This window comes from Leucopleurus acutus, assembly GCF_964270905.1.
Source record: "Leucopleurus acutus genome assembly, chromosome: 1".
Lineage (NCBI taxonomy): Eukaryota > Metazoa > Chordata > Mammalia > Artiodactyla > Delphinidae > Leucopleurus > Leucopleurus acutus.
This window is the reverse complement of record NC_139142.1, coordinates 58,866,962-58,890,990: the sequence shown is the minus strand read 5'-3', so window position 1 is coordinate 58,890,990 and position 24,029 is coordinate 58,866,962.

The following is a 24,029-nucleotide window of genomic DNA, read 5'->3' as shown; positions in this document are numbered from 1 at the left end:
CCTCTCCCGTTGCGGAGCACAGGCTCCGGACGCGCAGGCTCAGCGGCCATGGCTCACGGGCCCAGCCGCTCCGCGGCATGTGGGATCTTCCCGGACCGGGGCATGAACCCGTGTCCCCTGCATCGGCAGGCGGACTCTCAACCACTGCACCACCAGGGAAGCCCCAAGCAAACTGTTTTTAAAGTAACTCAGGGGTTTATTTTTCTTCTCATCGTTTTATTCATTATTCATTCAGTAAATATTAATGAGATGTCAACTAGTGCCAGACATTCTTCTAGGCACTTGGGATTCAGCAATGACCAAATTCCTACTTCTGTAGAGCTTACATTCTAGTTCAGTGGTGCTCAAACTTTGCTGCATATTATAATCTCCTGGAGAGACTTTAAAACTCCTATGTTTTGCCCCATGCCAATTAAATCAGAATCTCTGGGGGTGGATGCAGGCGTATGTTTTCCGATGAGTCCAATGTACATTCTAAATTTGAGAACCATTAATCTACAGCAGGAGTTATCACATTATCGCATATGCCATACTGATCAGAAGGGCTTGTTAACAATTCAGAATAAAGGTGTCCCTTGAATAAGGCTGGGTTTCGGGGTGCCAATCCAACAGGAAGTTAAAAATCAACATAAAATTTATACTTGGCCCTTGGAACCCACCGGTTCCACCAACTGCAGACCTTACTGTACATTCTATTGAAGAAAAATGCAAGTTTAAGTGGACCCAAGAGTTCAAACCCATGTTTTTCAAGAGTCAGCTGTAGTTTCTGATTCGGTAGTCTGGGGCTAGGCCTAGGAATTTACATTTCTAACAAGTTCCCTGGTGAAGTGGATGCTGCTGGTTTGGGGGGTTAACTATGAGAATAACTGATATAGAGCCTTGATACTCAATCCATGGTAGCAGATCAGCAGTATGGGCTTTTCTAACAAACTTGTTAGAAGTGTGGAATCTCCCCAAGCCAGAAGGGCGTGGCATGATATATTTATAGTGATGAAAGGGAAGAATGTACAATCAAGATTACTCTACCTGGCAAGCATCTCATTCAGATTTGACAGAGAAATCAAAAGGTTTACAGACAAGCAAAAGCTAAGAGAATTCAGCACCACCAAACCAGCTCTACGACAAATGCTAAAGGAATTTCCCTAAGTGGGAAACACAACAGAAGAAAAGGACCTATGAAAACAAACCCCAAACAATTAAGACAATGGTAACAGGAACATACATATCTATAATTACTTAAATGTGAATGGATTAAATGCTCCAACCAAAAGACACAGGCTCCCTGAATGGATACAAAAACAAGACCCATATGTATGCTGTCTACAAGAGATCCACTTCAGACCTAGGGACACATACAGACTGAAAGTGAGGGGATGGAAAAAGATATTCCATGCAAATGGAAATCAAAAGAAAGCTGGAGTAGCAATACTCATATCAGGTAAAATAGAATTTAAAATAAAGAATGTTACAAGAGCCAAGGAAGGCCACTACATAATGATCAAGGTATCAATCCAAGATGAAGATATAACAATTATAAATAAATATGCACCCAACATAGGAGCACCTCAATACATAAGGCAACTGCTAACAGCTATAAAAGACAGTAATATGATAATAGTGGGGGACTTTAACACCTCACTTACACGAATGGACAGATCCTCCAGACAGATAATTAATAAGGAAACACAAGCTTTAAATGACAAAATAGACCACATAGATTTAATTGATATTTATAGGACATTCCATCCAAGAACAGCACATTACACTTTCTTCTCAAGTGCACATGGAACATTCTCCAGGATAGATCACATCTTGCATCACAAATCAAGCCTCGGTAAATTTAAGAAAATTGAAATCATATCAAGCATCTTTTCCAACCATAACGCTATGAGATTAGAAATAAATTACAGGGAATTAAATGTACAAAACACAAACACATGGAGGCTAAACAATACATTACTAAATAACTGAGAGGTCACTGAAGAAATCAAAGAGGAAATCAAAAAGTACCTAGAGATAAATGACAATGAAACATGATGATCCAAAACCTATGGGATGCAGCAAAAGCAGTTCTTAGAGGGAAGTTTATAGCAATACAATCCTACCTCAAGAGTCAAGAAAAATCTCAAATAAACAATCTAACCTAAAGGAACTAGAGAAAGAGGAACACAGTTAGTGGAAGGAAAGAAATCATAAAGATTAGAGCAGAAATAAATGACATAGAAACAAAGAAAATAATAGCAAAGATCAATAAAACTAAAAGCTGTTTTTTGGGAAGCTAAACAAAACCGATAAACCTTTAGCCAGATTCATCAAGAAAAAGAGGGAGAGGACCCAAATCAGAAAAATTAGAAATGAAAAAGGAGAAGTTACAACTGACGCCACAGAAATACAAAGCATCATAAGAGACTACTACAAGCAACTCTATTACAATAAAATGGACAACCTGGAAGAAATGGACAAATTCTTAAAAAGGTACAACTTTCCAAGACTGAACAAGGAAGAAATAGAAAATATGAACAGACCAATGACAAGTAATGAAATTGAAACTGTGATTAAAAATCTTCCAAGAAACAAAAGTCCAGGACCAGGTGGCTTCACAGGTGAATTCTATGAAACATTTAGGGACAGAGCTAACACCCATCCTTCTCAAACTCTTCCAAAAATTTGCAGAGGAAGGAACACTCTCCAACTCATTCTACGAGGCCACCATCACCCTGATACCAAAACCAGACAAAGATACTACAAAAAAAGAAAATTACAGACCAATATCACTGATGAATATAGATGCAAAAATCCTCAACAAAATACTAGCAAACAGAATCCAACAATACGTTAAAAGGATCATACACCATGATCAAGTGGGATTTATCCCAAGGATGAAAGGATTCTTCAATATATGCAGATCAATCAACATGATACACCATATTAACAAATTGAAGAATAAAAACCATATGATCATCTCAGTAGATGCAGAAAAAGCTTTTGACAAAATTCAACACCAATTTATGATAAAAAGTCTCCAGTAAGTGGGCATAGAGGGAACCTACCTCAACATAATAAAGGCCATATACGACAAACTCATAGCAAATATCATTCTCAATGGTGAAAAACTGAAAGCATTTCCTCTAAGATCAGGAACAAGACAAGGATGTCCACTCTCGCCACTATTATTCAATATAGTTTTGGAAGTCCTAGCCATGGCAATCAGAGAAGAAAAAGAAATTAAAAGAATACAAATTGGAAAAAAGAAGTAAAACTGTCACTGTTTGCAGATGACATGATAATAGACACAGATAATCCTAGATATGCCACTAGAAAACTACTTGAGGTAAGCAATGAATTTGGTAAGGTAGCAGGATACAAAATTAATGCACAGAAATCTCTTGCATTCCTATACACTAACAATGAAAGATCAGAAAGAGAAATTAAGGAAACAATCCCATTCACCACTGCAACAAAAAGAATAAAACACCTAGGAATAAACCTACCTAAGGAGGTCAGAGACCTGTAGTTGGAAAACTATAAGATACTGATGAAAGAAATCAAAGAGGACACAAACAGATGGACAGATATACCATGTTCTTGGGTTGGAACAATCAATATTGTGAAAATGACTGTACTACCCAAAGCAATCTACAGATTCAATGCAATCCTTGTCAAATTACCATGGCATTTTTTACAGAACTAGAACAAAAAAATCTTAAAATTTGTATGTAGACACAAAAGACCCCGAGTAGCCAAAGCAGTCTTGAGGGAAAAAAATGGAGCTGGAGGAATCAGATTCCCTGACTTCACACTATACTACAAAGCTACAGTAATCAAGACTGTATGGTACTGGCACAAAAACAGAAATATGGATCAGTGGAACAGGATAGAAAGCCCAGAGATAAACCCATGCACCTGTGGTCAACTAAACTATGACCAAGGAGGCAAGGATATATGATGGAGAAAAGATAGCCTCTTCAATAAGTGGTGCTGGGAAAACTGGACAGGTACATGTAAAAGAATGAAATTAGAACACTCCCTAACACCATACACAAAAATAAACTCAAAATGGATTAAAGACCTAAATGTAAGACTGGACACTATAATCTTAGAGGAAAGAACACATAGGCAGGACACTCTTTGACATAAATCACAGCAAGATCTTTTTTGACCCACCTCTTAGAGTAATGGAAATAAAACCAAAAATAAACAAATGGAACATAATGAAACTTAAAACCTTTTGCACAGCAACGGAAACCATAAAGAAGATGAAAAGACAACCCTCAGAAAGGGAGAAAATATTTGCAAATGAATCAATGGACAAAGGATTACTCTGCAAAATATATAAACAGCTCATGCATCTCAGTATTAAAAAAACAAACAACCCAATCCAAAAATAAGCAGAAGACCTAAATAGACATTTCTTCAAAGAAGACATACAAATGGCCAAGAGACATGTGAAAAGCTGCTCAATATCACTGATTATTAGAGAAATGCAAATCAAAACTGCAATGAGGTATCACCTCACACCAGTTAGAATGGGCATCATCAGAAAATCTACAAACATCAAATGCCTCAGAGGGTATGGAGAAAAGGGAACCCTCTTGCACTGTTGGTGGGAATGTAAATTTATAACAGCCACTATAGAGAACAGTATGGAGGTTGCTTAAAAAACGAAAAATAGAATTACCGTATGACCCAGCAATCCCACTACTGGACATACACTGAGAAAACCGTAATTCAGAAAGACATATACACCCCAATGTTCATTGCAGCACTATTTACAATAGCCAGGACATGGAAGCAATCTAAATGCCCATCGAGAGAATAATGGATAAAGATGTGGTTCACATTTACAATGGAATATTACTTAGCCATAAAAAGGAACGAATTTGGGTCATTTGTAGAGACGTGGATAGATCTAGAGACTGTCATGCAGAGTGAAGTAAGTCAGAAAGAGAAAAACAAATATCATATATTAACACATATATGTGGGATCTAGAAAAATGGTATAGATGAACTGGTTTGCAGGGCAGAAGTTGAGACACAGATGTAGAGAAAAAACGTATGGACACCAATGAGGGAAAGTGGTGGTGGTGGGATGGATTGGGAGATTGGGATTGACATATATACTCTAATATGTATAAAATAGATAACTAATAAGAACCTGCTGTATAAAAAAAAATGTGTAGAATCTGTGGCTCACCCTAGACCTAATGAGTCAGTATCTGTGTTTTGACAAAATCTCCAGGTGATTGAAGTGCATACCAATATTTGAGATCTGCTCCATTGCACTTTGTCACCTGCGTGTCATGTAAACTATAGACTTATTACTTGATTTGAATATATTCATTTATATAAGCTGATATTACATATAATTTGGGAATAAAGCACATAGTGGTGATTTATAATGAGATATTCTGCTTTTTTTAAATGTCTTTTTCTACTACAAAGGGCTTGTAGTATTAAATACAAATGAAAAATAACAGGCTTAATTCTCCCTGTTGAAAATAAAGAAGTAACCCCCACCCCCAGTTTTTTCTTAGAACATTTACTTTAGAAAACTTGTAACTTCATTCTCCATCTCTTTAAAATGTATGTAAACTTTTAAAAAAAAGCTAAATAAGCCTCTAACCAGGGACTGGGAACTATATCTTTGAAATACAATTCAGAAAGATATCACCCTATCTTCCAGTCTCTGTGAGAGGGTAGGAGCTTAACTTTGGTGGCCTCTTCCTCCAAGTGGCAAAACTTCCTCTTGTCATAAAGATATGAGAAGTTATCTTTTCTTTTGGATTAAGCCAATTAACTAACACAGATGGTCACCCCAACTACCAAGTGAATTTGAGATGAGCTATTGTATGACAATGGGGCTGTCAAATCAACTTACTTGAGGACTAGTTACTGCTTCTCTTGAGCATGTATGAATCATATCTGCTTGAGTCTATGAAGGGTGAGACTTATATATATCTTTGTAATCTCTTAGTGGATTGCCTGTGATGTACATCACATTCTGGCTTAATGCTTATTCAATGATAATTTTTTTTTCCTACCTTTGAGGAGAGTTTTTCTGCATGGAGAAGAAATTATTTTTAATCTTATTTTCTTAGTGGGCTTTAGTCAGTATTAACTTTCCAGACTACTTTCCTCCCCTAGCCAGGACTCATTAGGGATGCGACATTTTTTGAGGGGAATGGGGATGAGAGGGAGTACTCTTAGAATATATTATAAAAACAAAAGAGTTTGGGCTTCCCTGGTGGCGCAGTGGTTGAGAGTTCGCCTGCCGATGCAGGGGACGTGGGTTCGTGCCCCGGTCCGGGAGGATCCCGCATGCTGCGGAGCGGCTGGGCCCGTGAGCCATGGCCGCTGAGCCTGCACGTCCGGAGCCTGTGCTCCGCGACGGGAGAGGCCACAGCAGTGAGAGGCCCACGACGTACCGCAAAAAAAAACAAAAACAAAAAAACCCCAAAAGAGTCTAATTCAGATTCTGTTTTCCAAACTTAAAAAAACCCCACTCAATTATGGAGTTTTTCAACCATATATAAAAGTAGAGAAATTAGTGTAATGAACCCCTCTGTACTCTTCTCCCAGCTTCAGTAATTTTCAAAATTTTTTTCAGTCTTGTTTCATCTATATCCAGTTTTGGTTTTTTGGCGGAGGTATTTTAAAGCAAAATCCAGACATCATTTAACCTCGAAATACTTCAGTATGTGTCTCTAATATATTTCTTTAAAAATTACATAACCATAACTATTCACAATAGCCAGAAGATGGACACAGTAAAATGTCCATCTTGGACATGTATAGAGTAATGGAAAAACAATTTGTGGTACACACATACATAAAATGGAATATTATTTATAATATGAACAAAGACTGCATGCCCAGTGTGGATGAACTTCCAAAACATTCTAAGTGAAAGAAGCTAGATATAGAAAGTCACATATTGTATGACTCAAATTATATGAACTATCTGTAATAAATAGATCTGCAGAGACATAATGAAGATTGGTGGTTGCCAGGGACTAGGGGGAAGGAGGAATGAGGAGAAACTGCTTAATGGGAAAGGGGTTTAATGTGAAGTGTTGGAACTGTTTAAGAACTAGATGGAGGTGGTTATACAACAGGTGGAATAGAAAATTTTTAATCCTTCAGGATCTCTTATAATAACAGAGAGGTGAATATTTGAAGCAATTACAAATTTGGAAAGGTTACAATGAGAACATTGTTTTGAGAGAAAATAACTGGGAGATTCTTTACATGGCAAGGTTGGGGAAGACCTTTCCTAGTTTAGTTTCTAAACTAAGGTCTAGACGTTGAAGAGAGGCTTCTAGCAGACAAGAGTCTCGAGGCAAGAAAGGGGTTGGCATGTTTGAGGAACTGAATGCAGGTGTAGGTCATGGATGTGTTGGTGCAGACTTTCCCTGTAGGTGGATTGGGCCTGTATCGGGCTTAATAAATGGGACTTAAGTATTCAGTTCATGAAGAATGATGGGTCATCATCTACTCTTCCCTCAAATCATGGTGGAAAGAGGATGTTTATGTAGACTGGGGTAAGAACAATTGCATTTTATTTTCCTTATCACTCTGTGCATCCCTAATTGGATGAAACAAAGAAGTATGAAGAATGCTGATAATACTGGATACGTGTTAGGTGTGTATATACTAGGTATATCTCTATATATCTACTATATAATGTGGATATATACTAGGCATATATTTAGTATATAATGTAGATAATACTAGGATATGGTAATAAAACAACTTCTGAAGAGGATAGGATGAAGAAACTGTGCAAAGCCAGAACACCATAGGAATCCAGGGTCAGAGAAGAAAATAAGGGACTGGAGGGAGAGGCATGGGGATGGCAGGGGAATGAAACCATCTTCTCTCGTGTGTAATAGATAGAAATAGGTAGAGTATCCACTCTGCTCACTCTTATTGTGTGTGTATAAACAAATTATTTTACCTCTGGAAGCATCAGCTGTGAAATGGGAATTATAATCATACTTATCCTACAGGGATTATGTGGGATTTAAATGAGATCATGATTGAAACTGGCTCAGTGGGATGACTTACACAAAGCAAACTATTAAATGTTTACTTGCAGTATGGATATTACAATTTTTTCTGCTCCTAACTTTTCTAGACCTTCTCAAATTTATGTTTTGTTCTCATGTTTTTATACCTTGAATTCATATTCTGGCTTTCTCCTTTCTAGGCTTTAAAAAAATGCCCCTATAGAGAAAATTGTGTAAGTTTCTGAATGACCCAGGTTTTCGTTTCAACCTCTTGGTATATTTAAATGAGAAGCTTCTTTGTTACTAGAACCTACGTCACTGACTGTAGTCAGTACATTCATATGGTCATTCAAAGAGCAAAGTTGTAACTGAATTTAACCATTATTCAAAATATCTAGTTGTTTGCATAAAATAGCATAGATACTTTTGTGTGTAAAAACTCTAGAATACTTAGAAGCATTAATTAAGTGATAATTGCAAGCAAAGTATGTTATTACATGCTTTTGAAGATACGGAGATGAATTACAAATAATGTAGGTTTAATATTTCTAACACTTTTCCAGCATATTTAAGTTATTATCTTATTAGACTCATAGCACATTTTATAAGTTATTACATTTTATGAATTTTTCTTATATATGCAGAAACAGAAGTTTGGAAAGGCAAAATGCGTTACCCACGAGTAGTAAATGGTGGTAATAGGGTATAAATTTAATTTTTTTGACTCCCAAACCCAGTGCTCTTTTCACCATGTAAAAATCCAGGTAGATAAACCATATTCACTTAGCAACTGAGGCTAAGCATAACTTCTCAAGTAACAGATCTATAAGTTCTAAGCCATAGGAGATATTGATAGTCACCAAGATTTGATAGTCCAAAGATATATGCTCAAGTCTCAGCTCTGCCATTTACTATCTTTGGGGCCTTGAATGAGTCTCTTGACCTTGCTGAGGTTTAATTCCCTCATCTTGTTGTGAAGATAAAATTATATAGTATATTGAAGCCACTGATATAACTAAATTGCTCTAGAAATAGAACAATATCCCATTGGTTACAAGATGTTGACTTGATAATTCTAATTTTTGAAAAATTTCATGATTTTTCTATATATTACATTTAAAATATGTAGGAAGTGTTTCATATAACTGATGTAGGATACATTAAACACTTTCATATAGGACAGTTTTCCCACAAAATACTTCTCTAGTGTGCACATGACTAATTTTAAGGAACATTATTTATCCTACTGTTTATCCAAACCCATGTAATAAGAAGGCATGTTATAGTTCTACCCTACCCCATGTATTGTTCTTTAGAAGATCTTTTAAAACTTCTCTTATTCCACCTCTTCTCTGGATTCTCTGAGCTAATTGATACTCAATATGCTAAGTACTTTCAAAAGACTATTTTTGTTAGGTCCTCAAATACTTGTAATAAAGTATTATTTCCCTCTGCCATTTGGGTACTTTAGTTGCCAGAAAGAGTCATAGAACTTCTAAAAGTGCTTGTTAGGGAATATCCTGCTAATTGCTTTTGATCTGCCTTAAAAAGAGCCATTAGCAACAACTCAAATTTTATGTTTGGAGATATGAACATTCTCATGACCAAACTTGAGTTTTTAGTCCTAAAAGTTTATCATAGAGAAAATGATGTTTCTGATCCCATGAACATGTTTGAAGAGTTAGGCTGATGTTTTTCTCAGATCTTTTTTCCTTTGAATCACACGGTATAGCATTCCTTCATGAGGGGTTAGGTTTCACACATGTTTATATTTAGTACCTATGGGAATCTAAACTGACAATTAATAGTTGAGAATCATTTAAAAAAATGTATGAAGGCAGCAAATCAAGTGCTGACTGGTTCATTAAGCAATTCAATCCCAAACTGTAAAAAGTTTGTCTAATCCTGCCTGAAGCCTGACTGATCCTGTCATAAACACTTTTCATAAACCTTACACTTGAACCTGGTCTTGCAGTTTTATTAATCTAGCAATAATTCAACATGACATCCCATGTAGCAATATAAATCTATAAGATGGATATCATAAAACTTACACCATTACATAGCCATGGGTAATCATGTAAAAATGCAGTTTCTTTTAGTTAGGTATTCTCTCTGAATTGCTGCTTCTGCCTTGGTTGAACAGATGTATTGACTGTAACACAGTCCCACTGTGTTGGTATGCCTGAAGGAAAAGAAAGAAATTCAGATAGACACTGATGATAAAAAGTTCTGGAGTTTGGAGAGCCTATTTGCAAAACTCATGGAGCAGTTTAGCAAAGACATATTTGTGAAGCTTATATTCTTTGGGAAGATTCCTTTTCTGTGTTGCTATGTGGAATTTTTAGCTCTTGGATTTCATGGCTGCATTGATATTCTGTAGATGTATGAGGGGCCCTGGGCAATAGGTACACTTTCAGAAACTCAAATGAAGTCCCACCTGTCAGACTTTTGGTTTTCTTCTCAGTCTAGGGGGTGGATGAACTCTCAAACTAGACCATAGCAGACTCAATCTTAGAAATATTACATTACTACAATCCTGTTATTTGGAACAGAAGACTGCATTTCTATTTTATATGGGGCAGAGAGACATTTCCAAGAATAAGCTTAGAAGAAGGAGTCCGTAAAAGCTGGAGGGTTTGTTTTCATATGCTTGCCATAGTTGCTCGCCAGCAGCAATCTGCTGTCAAATAAAAGTGAGTCTTGAAGGAATGTTCATATAGCTGTTATTGAACCCATGGGACACTTATGCTTCTATAAGATAGGTGTTGGAAAAATATCTGAAGCCATAGGATGTTTTCCCCCTGCACATGCTTTGTGGATCTATTGACTATACATGAGAAAAAAAAAATTCCACTTTGATGTGACAGGGAATAAAAACCAAGCTTGTGTTACACGTAGTGCTTTAACATTGTCACAGCTATAATTCAATAAGATGTGTGTGTAATTATTTGAGGATTTTCTCTGCTAGATTTGGAACTCCTCTAGTGCTTAATACAGTGCTTTAGCGCATGGTAAGTGCTCACTTTGCACGTTTAATGATTTAACCACTAAGGTGATATCTATACAATGGAAAGAGAAACAGAAAATTTTGAGTGTTGTCTACTTCACTGACCAACAACTGACATTCAAACTTCATTCCTAAGTAGTTACTTTTTAAGGAGTGTGTGGTATGTATGCGTACGTGTGTGTTTGGGGGACACTTGTGTAGACTTTGTAGGGGCAATTAGTTGAAAGACAATAAGCACTGCATATTTTATTTAGTAATTCATTAAAAATGTAGTAAATGTCAAATTTGACACTCTTACCTAGAAGTTTAAGACATCCACATTAGCTCCTATGTATTATGTGTTTTCCTTATCAGATGTGTGTCTCAATAAAAGCTTGCATTCCTTTAGTCTTCCAAATATAGGAAAACACGGCAATAATGTGAATTTGAATACCACAAACTGTTTGCAATTGGCTGCAATTTTCTTCCCAGCCCTTGATCTTAGACAAAGCAGATAGTGGGTGTGGGTAATAGGCTAACATTATTCATCTGTGGTGGTGGTCAGCTTAGGGAAACATGGAGGAGGGTGAGACCCTGTGGGGAATCTTCAGGCATTAGGCTATCCCTTTCCTCAGAAGTACCAAAGTAGAAGTTAGGAATCTATGTTCCTCTTTTCCCAGTAGTCTTCTGACCCATTCTCCTCGGTTCAGGCTGAAATCCACCCCCACCCCTCCCTGTCCCTAAACTGCCATATTCTTGGAATTCCTACTTCTGTTTCTGAAAACTCCTTGATATTTACATTGGAACAGGAAATTGTTACAAGAGGTGCCAAACTGCAGCCAAAACAGGTGAATTTGGGTAAATCTCTCATTTCATTAACTTTGCAGTGGTGGAGACCTATATTTTACCCACAGTTTTTGTTTTTGCTTTTTTTTTTTTTTTTTTGCGGTACACGGGCCTCTCACTGTTGTGGCCTCTCCCGTTGCGGAGCGCAGGCTCAGCGGCCATGGCTCACGGGCCCAGCCGCTCTGCGGCATGTGGGATCTTCCCAGACCGGGGCACGAACCCGTGTCCTCTGCATCGGCAGGCGGACTCTCAACCTCTGCGCCACCAGGGAAGCCCTTTTTTTTTTTTTTTTGCGTTACGCGGGTCTGTCACTGTTGTGCCCTTTCCGGTTGCGGAGCACAGGCTCCGGACGCGCAGGCTCAGCGGCCATGGCTCACGGGCCCAGCCGCTCCGCGGCATGTGGGATTTTCCCGCGCCGGGCACGAACCTGCGTCCCCTGAATCGGCAGGCAGACTCTCAACCACTGCGCCACCAGGGAAGCCCCTGTTTTCTTTTTTTGTTTTTTTTTTAAACTCCATTTATAGCCTTATGTCAGGGCTTTACTGGAGTACCAGTAGTTTCATTTCTATAGCAACGACAATCATTAAGTTTCAATAACTACTGACTATATAGCTGCTTTTCAGTTGAAATTATGTGGTCTATTATCATTAAGAAGCAATTTTATAGTAAGTAAAAACGTAAGCTTTGCCTAATGCAGTATTACTAGAGCTTTATGATCAGATACCAAAACAAATATAGGTATTTACTATTTTCCTTCTTCCATCTTCATGTGATAGAATGAGATTATTTTTAATTTAATTTTTTTGTTGGAGTATAGTTGATTTACAGTGTTGTTAGTTTCTGCTGTACAGCAAAGTGAATTAGCTATACGTATACATATGTCCACTCTCTTCTAGACTATAGAGTGAGCTTCTTGAATTCAACTTCCAGGTAGTGCAAATGATTCTCTTATTTACATTCACTTATCATATTTAAAGCTCTTTAGATCAGCATTGAACTACCAGAGAACCAGCAAATATCAAAGCCAGAATCACAACTGAATATATTATCCTAATTTGCTTTCCCAGTAGAGATACTTTTATTTTATTTAAATGAGAGAACAGTTATAATACACAATAGTAAGCACTCATTGTAGTAAACACTGGCTGCAACTATGTACATAACCATTTGCAAAGAGCTGAATAAAATAATTGATTAACATTGGCTATTTTCCTTTAACCTTTAAAATACGACTGCTTGAATTTGTGTTTTTATTTGTATGTGGAGCCTGCATATCTACCGTTTGCCCTTTTCCTTTGTCATTTTCATGTCAAGGGGGTAGGAGAGGGAGAAGATAGACTCATCCTTAGGGCAAGAAAAACTCACCATTCCTTTTTTTAGTGCTTTTGCTAAAACAGTACTAATTAGGAGAGAAGAGAAAGTTAACAGTTGGGAAATTCTTTAGAACTTTTGAATGAATAGGGACAAGCAGAAAGAACTTTCATTTAGAAATAGAGTGGGACTTTTATAGTTCTGTTTTCATTATTGCTTTTGGATAAGAACACAAGAGTTTTGCAGCTCTAGAATTTGCCACCTGTCTTTTCAAACAGTATTAAGGTAGGGAAGAGCAGTACTTATTCACAAAAATAGATTTGACTTGCTGTCAACATTTAATATAAAAAAGCTTATTTAAATTAAAAAATCTCAAAGGGGCTTAATATATTTTTTCCTGTTCTGAGGTCATAAGTATTTGTAGAGATTTTTTGTCAGTATCCTAATAATTCCATCTGTCACCCATCTTCTGAGAACAATAGAAAATTCTGAAATTTTAATTTTAAAATGTTTTAAAAATTTATATTTACCCACAAACTTCAGTCTTATTGGTGTACAGTTCTAAGAATTTTTGAACAGTCCTATAACAACTACCATCATCAAGATATAGAAGAGTCCCATCACCCCAAATTATTTCCTTATGCTGCCTCTATTTAGTCAATCCTTTCTCCTACCTTAATCCCTGGCAACAGCGATCTATTGTCTATCTTTATAGTTTTACATTGTCCAGAATGTCATATAAATGAAATCATACAGTATGTAGCTTTTTGAGTCTGGTTTTTCTCACTTAATATATTTCAGATTCTATGCTATTGTATGGCAATAATTTGTTCATTTTTATTGCTAATATGTCATATTCACTGGTTGAAAGATATTAGTGTTTTTTTTCCCAGTTTTGAATGATTATGAAGAAATTCTCTATAAACTTCTTGTGTTGTAAATGGTGGGGGTAAGTTCCCCTTGTGGGGACTTTAAGGATCACTCCAACACGGTTGCAGAATTTACACTGAGGCATATGACATTAAAGGATTTATTATACTCACAGGTACTAGAAGAGGGAAGCAGGGTGCCATATGGGAGGAGCTCCTAGGGGGAAGGCTTAGCCAAGCAAATGGGAGCCAAGAGAGGGAGGATCTGTGGGCAAGTGCCTTTACTGGGGGTCAGGGTGGAGTACACAGCAAAAGGTGTGAGGGATTTCTTTGGTGCATTGAATGTCACTAGGTCATAGTCAGTGGAGGGCAAGAAGGGGACCTAGTAGCAAGGACAGGCTTATCATCCTGGTTACCTGCGTCGGGTGCTCACACAGCGGGTTTGTGGGGCTGTTGAGGCATCAGGAAAATATGACGTTTTAAAAATTTACAATATGCTTCTGCATACAAGTTCTGATGTGACCACTTTATAGGAAATTGACAAATTATATATATAATATATAGACAGGTATATGTGTATATATATATAATATATATATGTATATATACACACATACACATTTTTTCAATTGTTTTCCATTATAGGTTATTACAAGATATTGAGTATAGTTCCCTGTGCTATAAATTCTTGTTGCTTATCTGTTTTATATATACAGGTTTGTATCTTTAATTCCATACTCCTAATTTATCCCTCCGTTCTTTTCCATTTAGTAACCATAAGTTTGTTTTCTATGTTTATGAATCTGTTTCTGTTTTGTATATAGATTTATTTGTATTATTTTTTAGATTCTACATATAAGTGATATCATATAATCTTTGTCTGATTTAGTATAATATTCTCTAGATACATCTATGTTGTTGCAAATGGCAATATTTCATTCATTTTTATGGCTGAGTAATATTCCATTGTGTATATATGCCACATATTCTTAAACCAATTGTTTGTTTATGGGCACTTGTGTTGTTTCCATGTCATGGATATTGTAAATAGCACTGCTATGAACATTGAGGGACCCCTTTTTGTAAAAAAAAAAAACAAATCAAGTCCCTCTTTATTCTAATATACTTTCCTTTGAACTCTACTTTGTCTAGTATTAATATGAACTTTGTCTAGTATTTTCCCTTCTTTTACTTTTAACCTATTTATGTCATTATATTTGAGTGGGTTTCTTGTAGATATAATTAAAAAAAAATTAATCCAGTCTCACATGCTTTTTTTTTTTTTTTTTTTGCTGTACACGGGCCTCTCACTGTTGCAGTCTCTCCCGTTGTGGAGCACAGGCTCCGGACGCGCAGTGTCAGTGGCCATGGCTCACAGGCCCAGCCGCTCCGCGGCATGTGGAATCTTCCCGGACTGGGGCATGATTCCGTGTCCCCTGCATCGGCAGGCGGACTCTCAACCACTGTGCCACCAGGGAAGCCCCACATGCTATCTTTTAATTGGTGTGTTTAAGACCATTTCTATTCAATGTAATTATAGATATGGTTGTATATAGATGCATCATTTTAATATTTATTCATCTTCTCTGTTTTATTTTTCTTCCTCCTTTTTGCCACCTTTTGGATGATTTCAATGTTTTTTGGTATACCATTTTAATTCATCTACCTTTTGGTTTAATTGCTTCATATTTTTAATAGATTGTGCTAGGGAATAAAGTGTACAGAACTAATCTTTTACAGTATACATAGAATTAATATTTTATTATTTAAATGTAGAAGGCTTAATGGATCTAGAGATTATCATACTAAGTGAAGTAAGCCAGACAGAGAAAGACAAATATCATATGATATCGCTTATATGTGGAACCTGAAAAAAACAAAAGATACAAATGAACTGATTTACAAAATATAAATAGATCCACAGACATAGAAAACGAACTTATGGTTACCAAAGGGGAAAGGAGGTGGGAGATAAATTAGGAGGTTGGGGTTAATATATACACACCACTATTTATAAAATAGATGACTAATAAGGTTATATATATATATATACACACATATATATAATCTGAAACACATTGCTGTACACCTGAAACTAACACAGCATTGTAATTATCAACTATACTTCAATAAAAAATATATATATTTTAAAAATTAACGTAGAAGGCTTGAAATCATATAGACCCCTTTACGCTCCCCCATTTTTAGAATTATACATATTACAGCTACATATTGAAAACCCACCAGAAAATGTTACAATTTTGTTTTTATCAAAAATACATATTTTAAAGAACTTAAGAGGATAAAAATATTGCCCAAATATTTACCATTTCTGTTGCTTCTCATTTCTCAAATTCTAAATTTCTCTCTGATAACATTTTATGAACAGTTATAGTGGGTGCTTTAAAGTGTTGGGCTGATGATTTTAATATCTAAGTCATCTTGGGATTGCAATTAGTTGATTGTCTTTTCCACTGAGAGTTGATCAATTTTGTAGTTATATTTATGTTGAGCAATTTTTGACTGTAGTAATATTTATCATAATATTTTAAATGTTACATCATGTTTTCCTTAGTCCTCCAGATAATGTTGTTTTTTTGTACCCCCTCCCCTACCCCTTAACTGCTGTAGGCAATCAACCTACACCAGAATAAGTTCAGACCGTCAGTTTTATCTCATTTCAGTTGGTGGAATTTACAATATCAGTTCAGTTTTCAAACCTTTGCTATGCTGCTTTCACTAAGTTCTGTGCATGTGCCACTCATGGCTTATTTTGGTAAGTGGGTCATGTTTTGTACTATTTGGTTCTTATAGCCTATGCTCTGCTAATCTGGGTTTGTGTTGTGCATGTAACACATACATGTTAAGGGGTGAGCCTGAAAATTGTGCTGGATCATAGACAGAACTAGAGAATTCCCTTCTCCATCTCTACTTCACAGGAATCCCCCCTACAGTCTTTGACTTCCAGGTTCCCCTTTTCTTTGTTCTCTTTTCAGAAAGACAAGAATTCTCTTTGACATTTTTGTTGTTTGTGTCCACTGCAGAGTTCATAACTGGACCATCCTCCGGTCAAAACTAGGAGAGGAAAGATGGCGTCTTAGTTTGCAGGCTGCCATAACAAATTACCGCAAAGTGAGTGCCTTAAAAAACAGACATTTATTGTTTCACAGTTCTGGAGGTTTCAACTTAACTTAATCTCTTAACTTTGAGATTAAGGTGTTGGCAGGGCCATGCTCCCTCTGGTGCCAGGGAAGGATCTGTTCCTAGCCTCTCTCCTAGCTTCTGGTAGCTCCTTGGTTGCGGCAGTATAATGCTGATCTTCACATGGAATTCTTCCTGTGTACATGTTTCTCTGCGACCACATTTTCTCCTTTCTCTAAGAACATCAGTACTATTGGATCAGAGTCTACCCTAATGACCTCATTTTACTCGATTATCTCTGAAAAGACACTTCATCCAAATACGGTCACATTCTGAGGCACTAGGGATTAGGACCCCAACGTATCTTTTGGGGGGATAAACTTCAACCTGTAACAGATGAGGGGGGAAAAAACCTCCAGGGAATTAACCAAGTGGTCACTTTCGAGTTTTGACCACACTTTTCAATCAACTTAGCTGCTTTTCAGAGTTCTCAGGTTTTGTCCAGAGATTATATTTGTAATCAGTGGATAGATAGGTTGTCATTGACTTCCTTCCAACTGAAAGGTGTAACTTTTAAAAACAAGGAAAAGATCCTTTAGTTTTAGGGTCATACCAGTACTTCTAAGGATCAATCCGGTGTGGCAGTCAAAATGAGAACCAAAGTTGAAATGAGTGGCAGGCTGCAAGTTTATTTGGAGGAGAGTTTTGAGGCCAATACACAGGAAACTAGCTCAGGGTTGAGATGAAGTTTATTCCAATCTCTGAAATGTTATGATTTAGAGCAAATCAGATTCATACTCCCAGTTCTCTTTCAGTGGTGCTCCTCTTGATTGATCTTCTTGGGGTAAGAATTTGGCAGTAGGATTAGGACTAGAAACATAAGTTGCATGTTATTTCAAATGGTTGCTAGTTATGATAAATGTCACTTCAATTTATCATATACATATTCATTTACTGCTTTCTGTGATTACAAAGATACATTAGAAATAGTTTCTGAGTTTAAGGAGTCACAGTCTAGGAAGGGAGTGAGAAATGTGGATAGATAAATATAGTATTGTGGGCTTCCCTGGTGGCGCAGTGGTTGAGAGTCCGCCTGCCAATGCAGGGGACACGGGTTCGTGCCCCGGTCTGGGAAGATCCCACATGCCGCGGAGCGGCTAGGCCCGTGAGCCATGGCCACTGAGACTGCGCGGCTCCGGAGCCTCTGCTCCGCAACGGGAGAGGCCACAACAGTGAGAGGCCCGCGTACCACAAGAAAAAAAAAAATGTAGTATTGTTGTGCTAAGTGCTGTAACTGACAGAGGTACTAAGGCACACAGGAGGTGGGGTTGGAGGGCTAGGAAAACAGGTAATATCTAAATCAAGAATTGAAGCAAGAGAAGGATCTCACTATGTGGAAGCAAAAAAGGGGAGTAGAGAAAAGCTGCTAAGCAAACAATGCAAATGAGCTTTAAGAGTGTGAAGGGTGCTCTGGTGCATATTTCTTGAAAATATTGTTTATCTAAAAGCATTATGTGTTGGCCCTAAGACTTTGTTATTTTGTGGCCAAGACAGAGATGAACAGGAACCTTAAAAAATCCCCTTGGTTGGAGGAAGTATATTTTAGGGAAAGGACTGAAGCATTTGCTACTATTTTTGAAATTTTCTTTCAAGGATTGATCTGAGAAAGATCACACAAGATAGAAATATAGAAGGAGCTCAGGAGAATGAACTTTTAGGCCCACATGCACATTTCTATTTATTTGATTCATTACATTCAATAATTCACAACGGTTTATTCACAGTTTGATCAGATCATAATTGGGCAGGGAAGGGGAAGTAATTTATAAATGTCACCCCAAGTTAGGTTGTGCCCTGAAGTCTTTTATTGGAAATCTTATTTTGTTTCAAAGTTAATTGGAGAAGTGTTGGACAAGGCATTGGAGAAAGAATTAACTTAAGGTTCCATGAAAATTGGCACTCAGGACTTATGTGAACCATATAGGGCAGAATTTGCATAGTTTTGCTCTTGCCAGTTATTATCTAGTGAACCACAGTGAAAGCTATTTATCATAAAGTAAGTCTACTCGTAGAGAATGGACTTGACACGGGGAGTGGGAAGGGTAAGCTGGGATGAAGACTTGAGGACACAGGGAGTGGGAAGGGTAAGCTGGGATGAAGTGAGAGAGTGGCATGGACATACATATACACTACCAAATGGAAAAGAGCTAGTGGGAAGCAGCCGCATAGCACAGGGAGATCAGCTCCATGCTTTGTGATCACCTAGAGGGGTGCGATAGGGAGGGTGGGAGGGAGACGCAAGAGGAAGGGGATATGGGGATATATGTATATGTATAGCTGATTCAGTTTGTTATATAGCAGAAACTAACACACCATTGTAAAGCAATCATACTCCAATAAAGATGTTAAAAAAAATAAAAAAGTAAGTCTGCTGATGGAACTGTTTGGGCTGTCCTTTTCTAGCAGGCTCTCTTATACTGTTTGAATAGCCACAATTTCAGATAGTACATCCTAAAATTATATCAAATAGATTATGTGGCAATCATCTGGAAAACAAAAAAGTTGTCCTCTACAGTATCAGAGCAACACGTAGCCTCAGAACAGTGGGATGGAATAAGTAAAATTGATTTGGGATTGGGGCGCAGAGCCATTATTATCCTATCTATAGTCCAGGCAGACACTGATCTCTAATTTCTTACTTAAAAGAGCGTTTAAAAAAATGTTTTTAGGTGTAGAATAAATTCCAGAGTCCTAGAATTACTACAAGACTGTAATAGTGCTTCCGGTTTTACCTACCACAGCTCCGCGACATGACCCGCATAATCAACAATATAGAACCTCTTACCAATCCCTGCAAAAAATATGCCTTTTTTACACATCCCTGCCTTTGCATATATTATTCCTTCTGCTAGAGATGCATTCCCTGACTTTATCAGCCACCCTGCCTGGAAAATCTTCTATTCATCCTTCATTACTCAGTTTAAGCAAATGTCACTTCTTTTCTAGTGGCCATTTGGCTTTCCCAGGCAGAGTTACTTTATCTTCCCTGTAAACTTACAGCAATTTAGTTATCCTTCTATTATAGCCCTAATTAAATTGCATTTTAGTTTATATTTTTACCTTTCTCTTGTGCCTTCTTATCTGTCAGCTCCTTTGGGATCTTGTGTCTGTGTTTTCCTACTGTAGTAGAAGCCAAATAAATACTGACAAATATTTCAACAAAATAATCTCTTTGTTGGAAAAAAAAAAGAATGAATAAATTAATATATACCATACCTAAGAGAGAAAAAAAATCCTATTGAATAGACCTCAGATGTATTATTAGTGTGCCAGGTATTTGCCAGTCCAGATCCACTCTTTACCTTTTTATATCCTGCTCTGTGCCCAAGGAGGCCAAGCTTTATATAGAGAATTAATGTGGTCTCTTGCTCTCTGGATTTGATTGAATTTGACCAATGGGTGCCAGTGGTAGGTTATCAGATGATGAGAAGAGAGTGGAGCTGGTTATTTGTTCCCTCGGCTTCCTCTTTGCTATGTCTCATTAGGTTAGCTAGGTCCTTCTACCAAAGGTCACAGCTCCAAATAATAGTCACCCTCTCTGTGTTCAGTTTCCAGTCCTTCCTTGGTCCCTGGTAATGGTCCCTTGATGTTTGCTAGACCCTGGAAAATATACCACATCTTATTTCCTTAATCTTATCTACACCTTTGTAAATAGTCCTTTTACTAGATCCTCCCCAGTTGTCCAGTTTGAGTGTGACTATTAGTATAAAAATCTTTAGGTCAGATTTTTAAGAACAAATGTTTCATGGAATAACTACTCTCAGGTTATTAGTGACTGAGTATATGATTAAACAAAAAGTGCCTATACTTATGTGTTTAAGAAATATTGAGTTCAATAGGTTTTGTTTTGGACTCACAGACATAGAAAACAAACTTATGGTTACTGCAGGGGAAAGGAGGGGGATAAATTAGCAGTTTGTGATTAACAGATACAAACTACTATATATAAAATAAACAACAAGGTCCTACTGTATAGCACAGGGAACTATATTCAATATTTTGTAATAAACTGTAATGGAAAAGAATATGAAAAAAATACGTGTATAACTGAATCACTTTTCTCTACACTAGAAACTAACACAACATTGTAAATCAACTATACATGAATTAAAAAAAAAAGAATCAGAGACTTAGGATGGAAATGAAGTGAAGAGAAAATATGTTAAATAACATCATTACAGATTTAGGACATAAAGACAAAAGATCTTGAATGTTAAAAAAAGAATTTTGTTTTTGGTTTGGTATTACAGTACTTTGAAGAGCTTTATTTAATGTTCTAAGTGTGAGATATAGCCTGTAGTGTTCCATGTACACACACACACACATATTTACCACTTTGAAGTTTTCTTTGGTTGTCTTATTTTGTTTTGTAGCATAGCCATTAATGTCTTTCAAAACTAGGTGTTTTTATTTTTTGCAAAGTGAAGTTTCAAAAAATGCTGCCTTAACTCACCAGGGACAAACTGTTGTAAAATATCAACTTATACTCCTTATCAGTTTTCCTGTTTGTTGTGAAGACTATTTATTTTATCCTAGTAAAATTCTGGGACTTTATATCACCAGTTGGATACTGAATTATCTGCTTTTGTCTTTAGCTTTAAAGAATGTCTTAAACTACTTCTACTACATAACTGTAAGGCCCAGAGAGAAAATGATCACAGTAAGAATTATAGGGATATAAATATAGTCTCTTATAAGTTATTCCTTTTTGAAAGCAAAATAAATGGAGTACTATAAACTCCTTGTTAGCAGATGTGAACTTGAGAGACTGCTAATTTGTTTTACTGCTGAACTCATAACTATATATATCAAGACTGACAATATTTGCAAGGACATTTATTACTTAGATTTTCTTAGCAGGAATTAAAAATCCACCTATATAATAAATTACCTCCTCTAGGACGGATAAAATAATTTATTTTATAATAAGAGATTTATCAAACCTAACTAGATCATAAATTACAGATTTTGATCAAAGTGTCAAATTGTTCTATGTTTGATAACCTAAGTGGCCATTAATAGTGACAGTGATATTAAGCCATTTAATTTAGAAACTTTAACATACTGAGAAGTAATAGTAAATCTCATATTTATCAACATTACTTAAATGAACTCTTAGTGAACTTGCTGTGTGCTCAGAAATTCCAAGTCCAAGCTTTTCAATTACTTTAACTCTTTTGAAATTTTAATGCCTATATCACAACATTTCTAAATTTTTAAAACTGGAGTTATAAAAGGAACACTGATCCCTTTTTTTTGGTGGTCCAAGAAGTACTTGTTTTGAAAGTTTGTCAGCTGTAGTAGAGCTAAAAGATGATAGATACTTAGAGCAAAGAACACAAAAATCTTTTCTAGAATTATACATTGTTCCTGATATGAGTAAGAGCAATATGATAGAAGTGATGAAGAAAACATAAAACTTTTCAGCCAAAAAATAGTTGAATGAAACAAACTTGACTTGCATATTAAAGTGCTCATCATATTTTAGGCAAAATCTAAGTGACATCTAGTATAGCAAAATACTTATGATATAAGATTATAGAGGCAATTCTATAACTATCGATATTAAGAAATGTGTACCAAGCAACAAAAATCAGGTTGCTTCAGACTTCTCCATCCTAGTAATTTTGGACTTTTATATGCAGTCATTCAAGGGCTCAGGAAAGAAATTACTTAAGTACTTTTCTTAGAACTATTTCCTGAATAAGTTTCTCAGTCAAGTGAGAGATGACTCAAAATTAAGAATCAAGATGAGAACAGGGCTCTAAAATTTGTGACTAGAAGTGTTCTACTGCATGTATTCAGTAATAGCCATGTGGCCCAGTTGGTTGAGCATTTCAGAAGGAGATAGGTAGCACAGAATTTACCATTACCTTGGGGTTCACTGTCAGTGACGACGCACTGTACAGTATCACAAGGCTTGGATTGTGTCATCGGGAATTACGTGCCCAACTCTGCAAAAAAAAAGGAAAGCTCAAGGCGATTAGATAGCTGTCTTCTAGGATAGTGAACCAAATCAGCAGCAGCCTCCAAACTGAGCTGAGCTCAGTGCCTCAGTTTTATCGCAAGATGTATGGGGTATTAGTCTGTATTTGATTAGACCTCTAACTTAGTTTGGATGCCAAACTAAGTGTGCCATCTCCTTTCAGATATGTATTATAAAATAGAATCACTTTGAGACATTTGTATACAGACTCCACTTCTACGATAGTTGGAGACTGTGTGTGTGTGTGTGTGTGTGTGTACTCCAGAAGGAACATGTTGTTCTTGATAAAAACAACTTCTCTCCTGAGAAATTCAATCGTAGTAGAAAAGGCTGGTGAGGGAAGTTTCTGTGATCACTGCTTTGGTTGTAAAACAGTTTTAATCTTGAGAAGAAAATCAAACAGGCGGCCACACTGACTAGATAAAACTAAAGAGCTTAGGTGGAAGCCAACTGAACTTGAAACTATTTGGGGAGTTGAGCTAAAAGACATTATGATGGAGACTACACTAGGAGGATTGCAGTACAATTGGACCATGTTGTATGCCTATCAGGTGGAAGCAGTAAACTAATTCATTTTCTCCCGTTGGATGACCTTCATTAGAAGATCTCTTTAACCTAATCTATGTAAGACTCTAATGCACTTATGCATGGTACAAAGTGACTGAAACAAAAGGAATGATGTCAATATGTTATTGGTTATAGTTAGATGAGACAAATCTAGCAGTATTCCAAAGAGGCAATAGTTCTTACATTTCAGTAGAGCAGAAAAATCACTTAGGGTGGTAGTTGAATTTGTATATTTTATGAGATTTTGATTC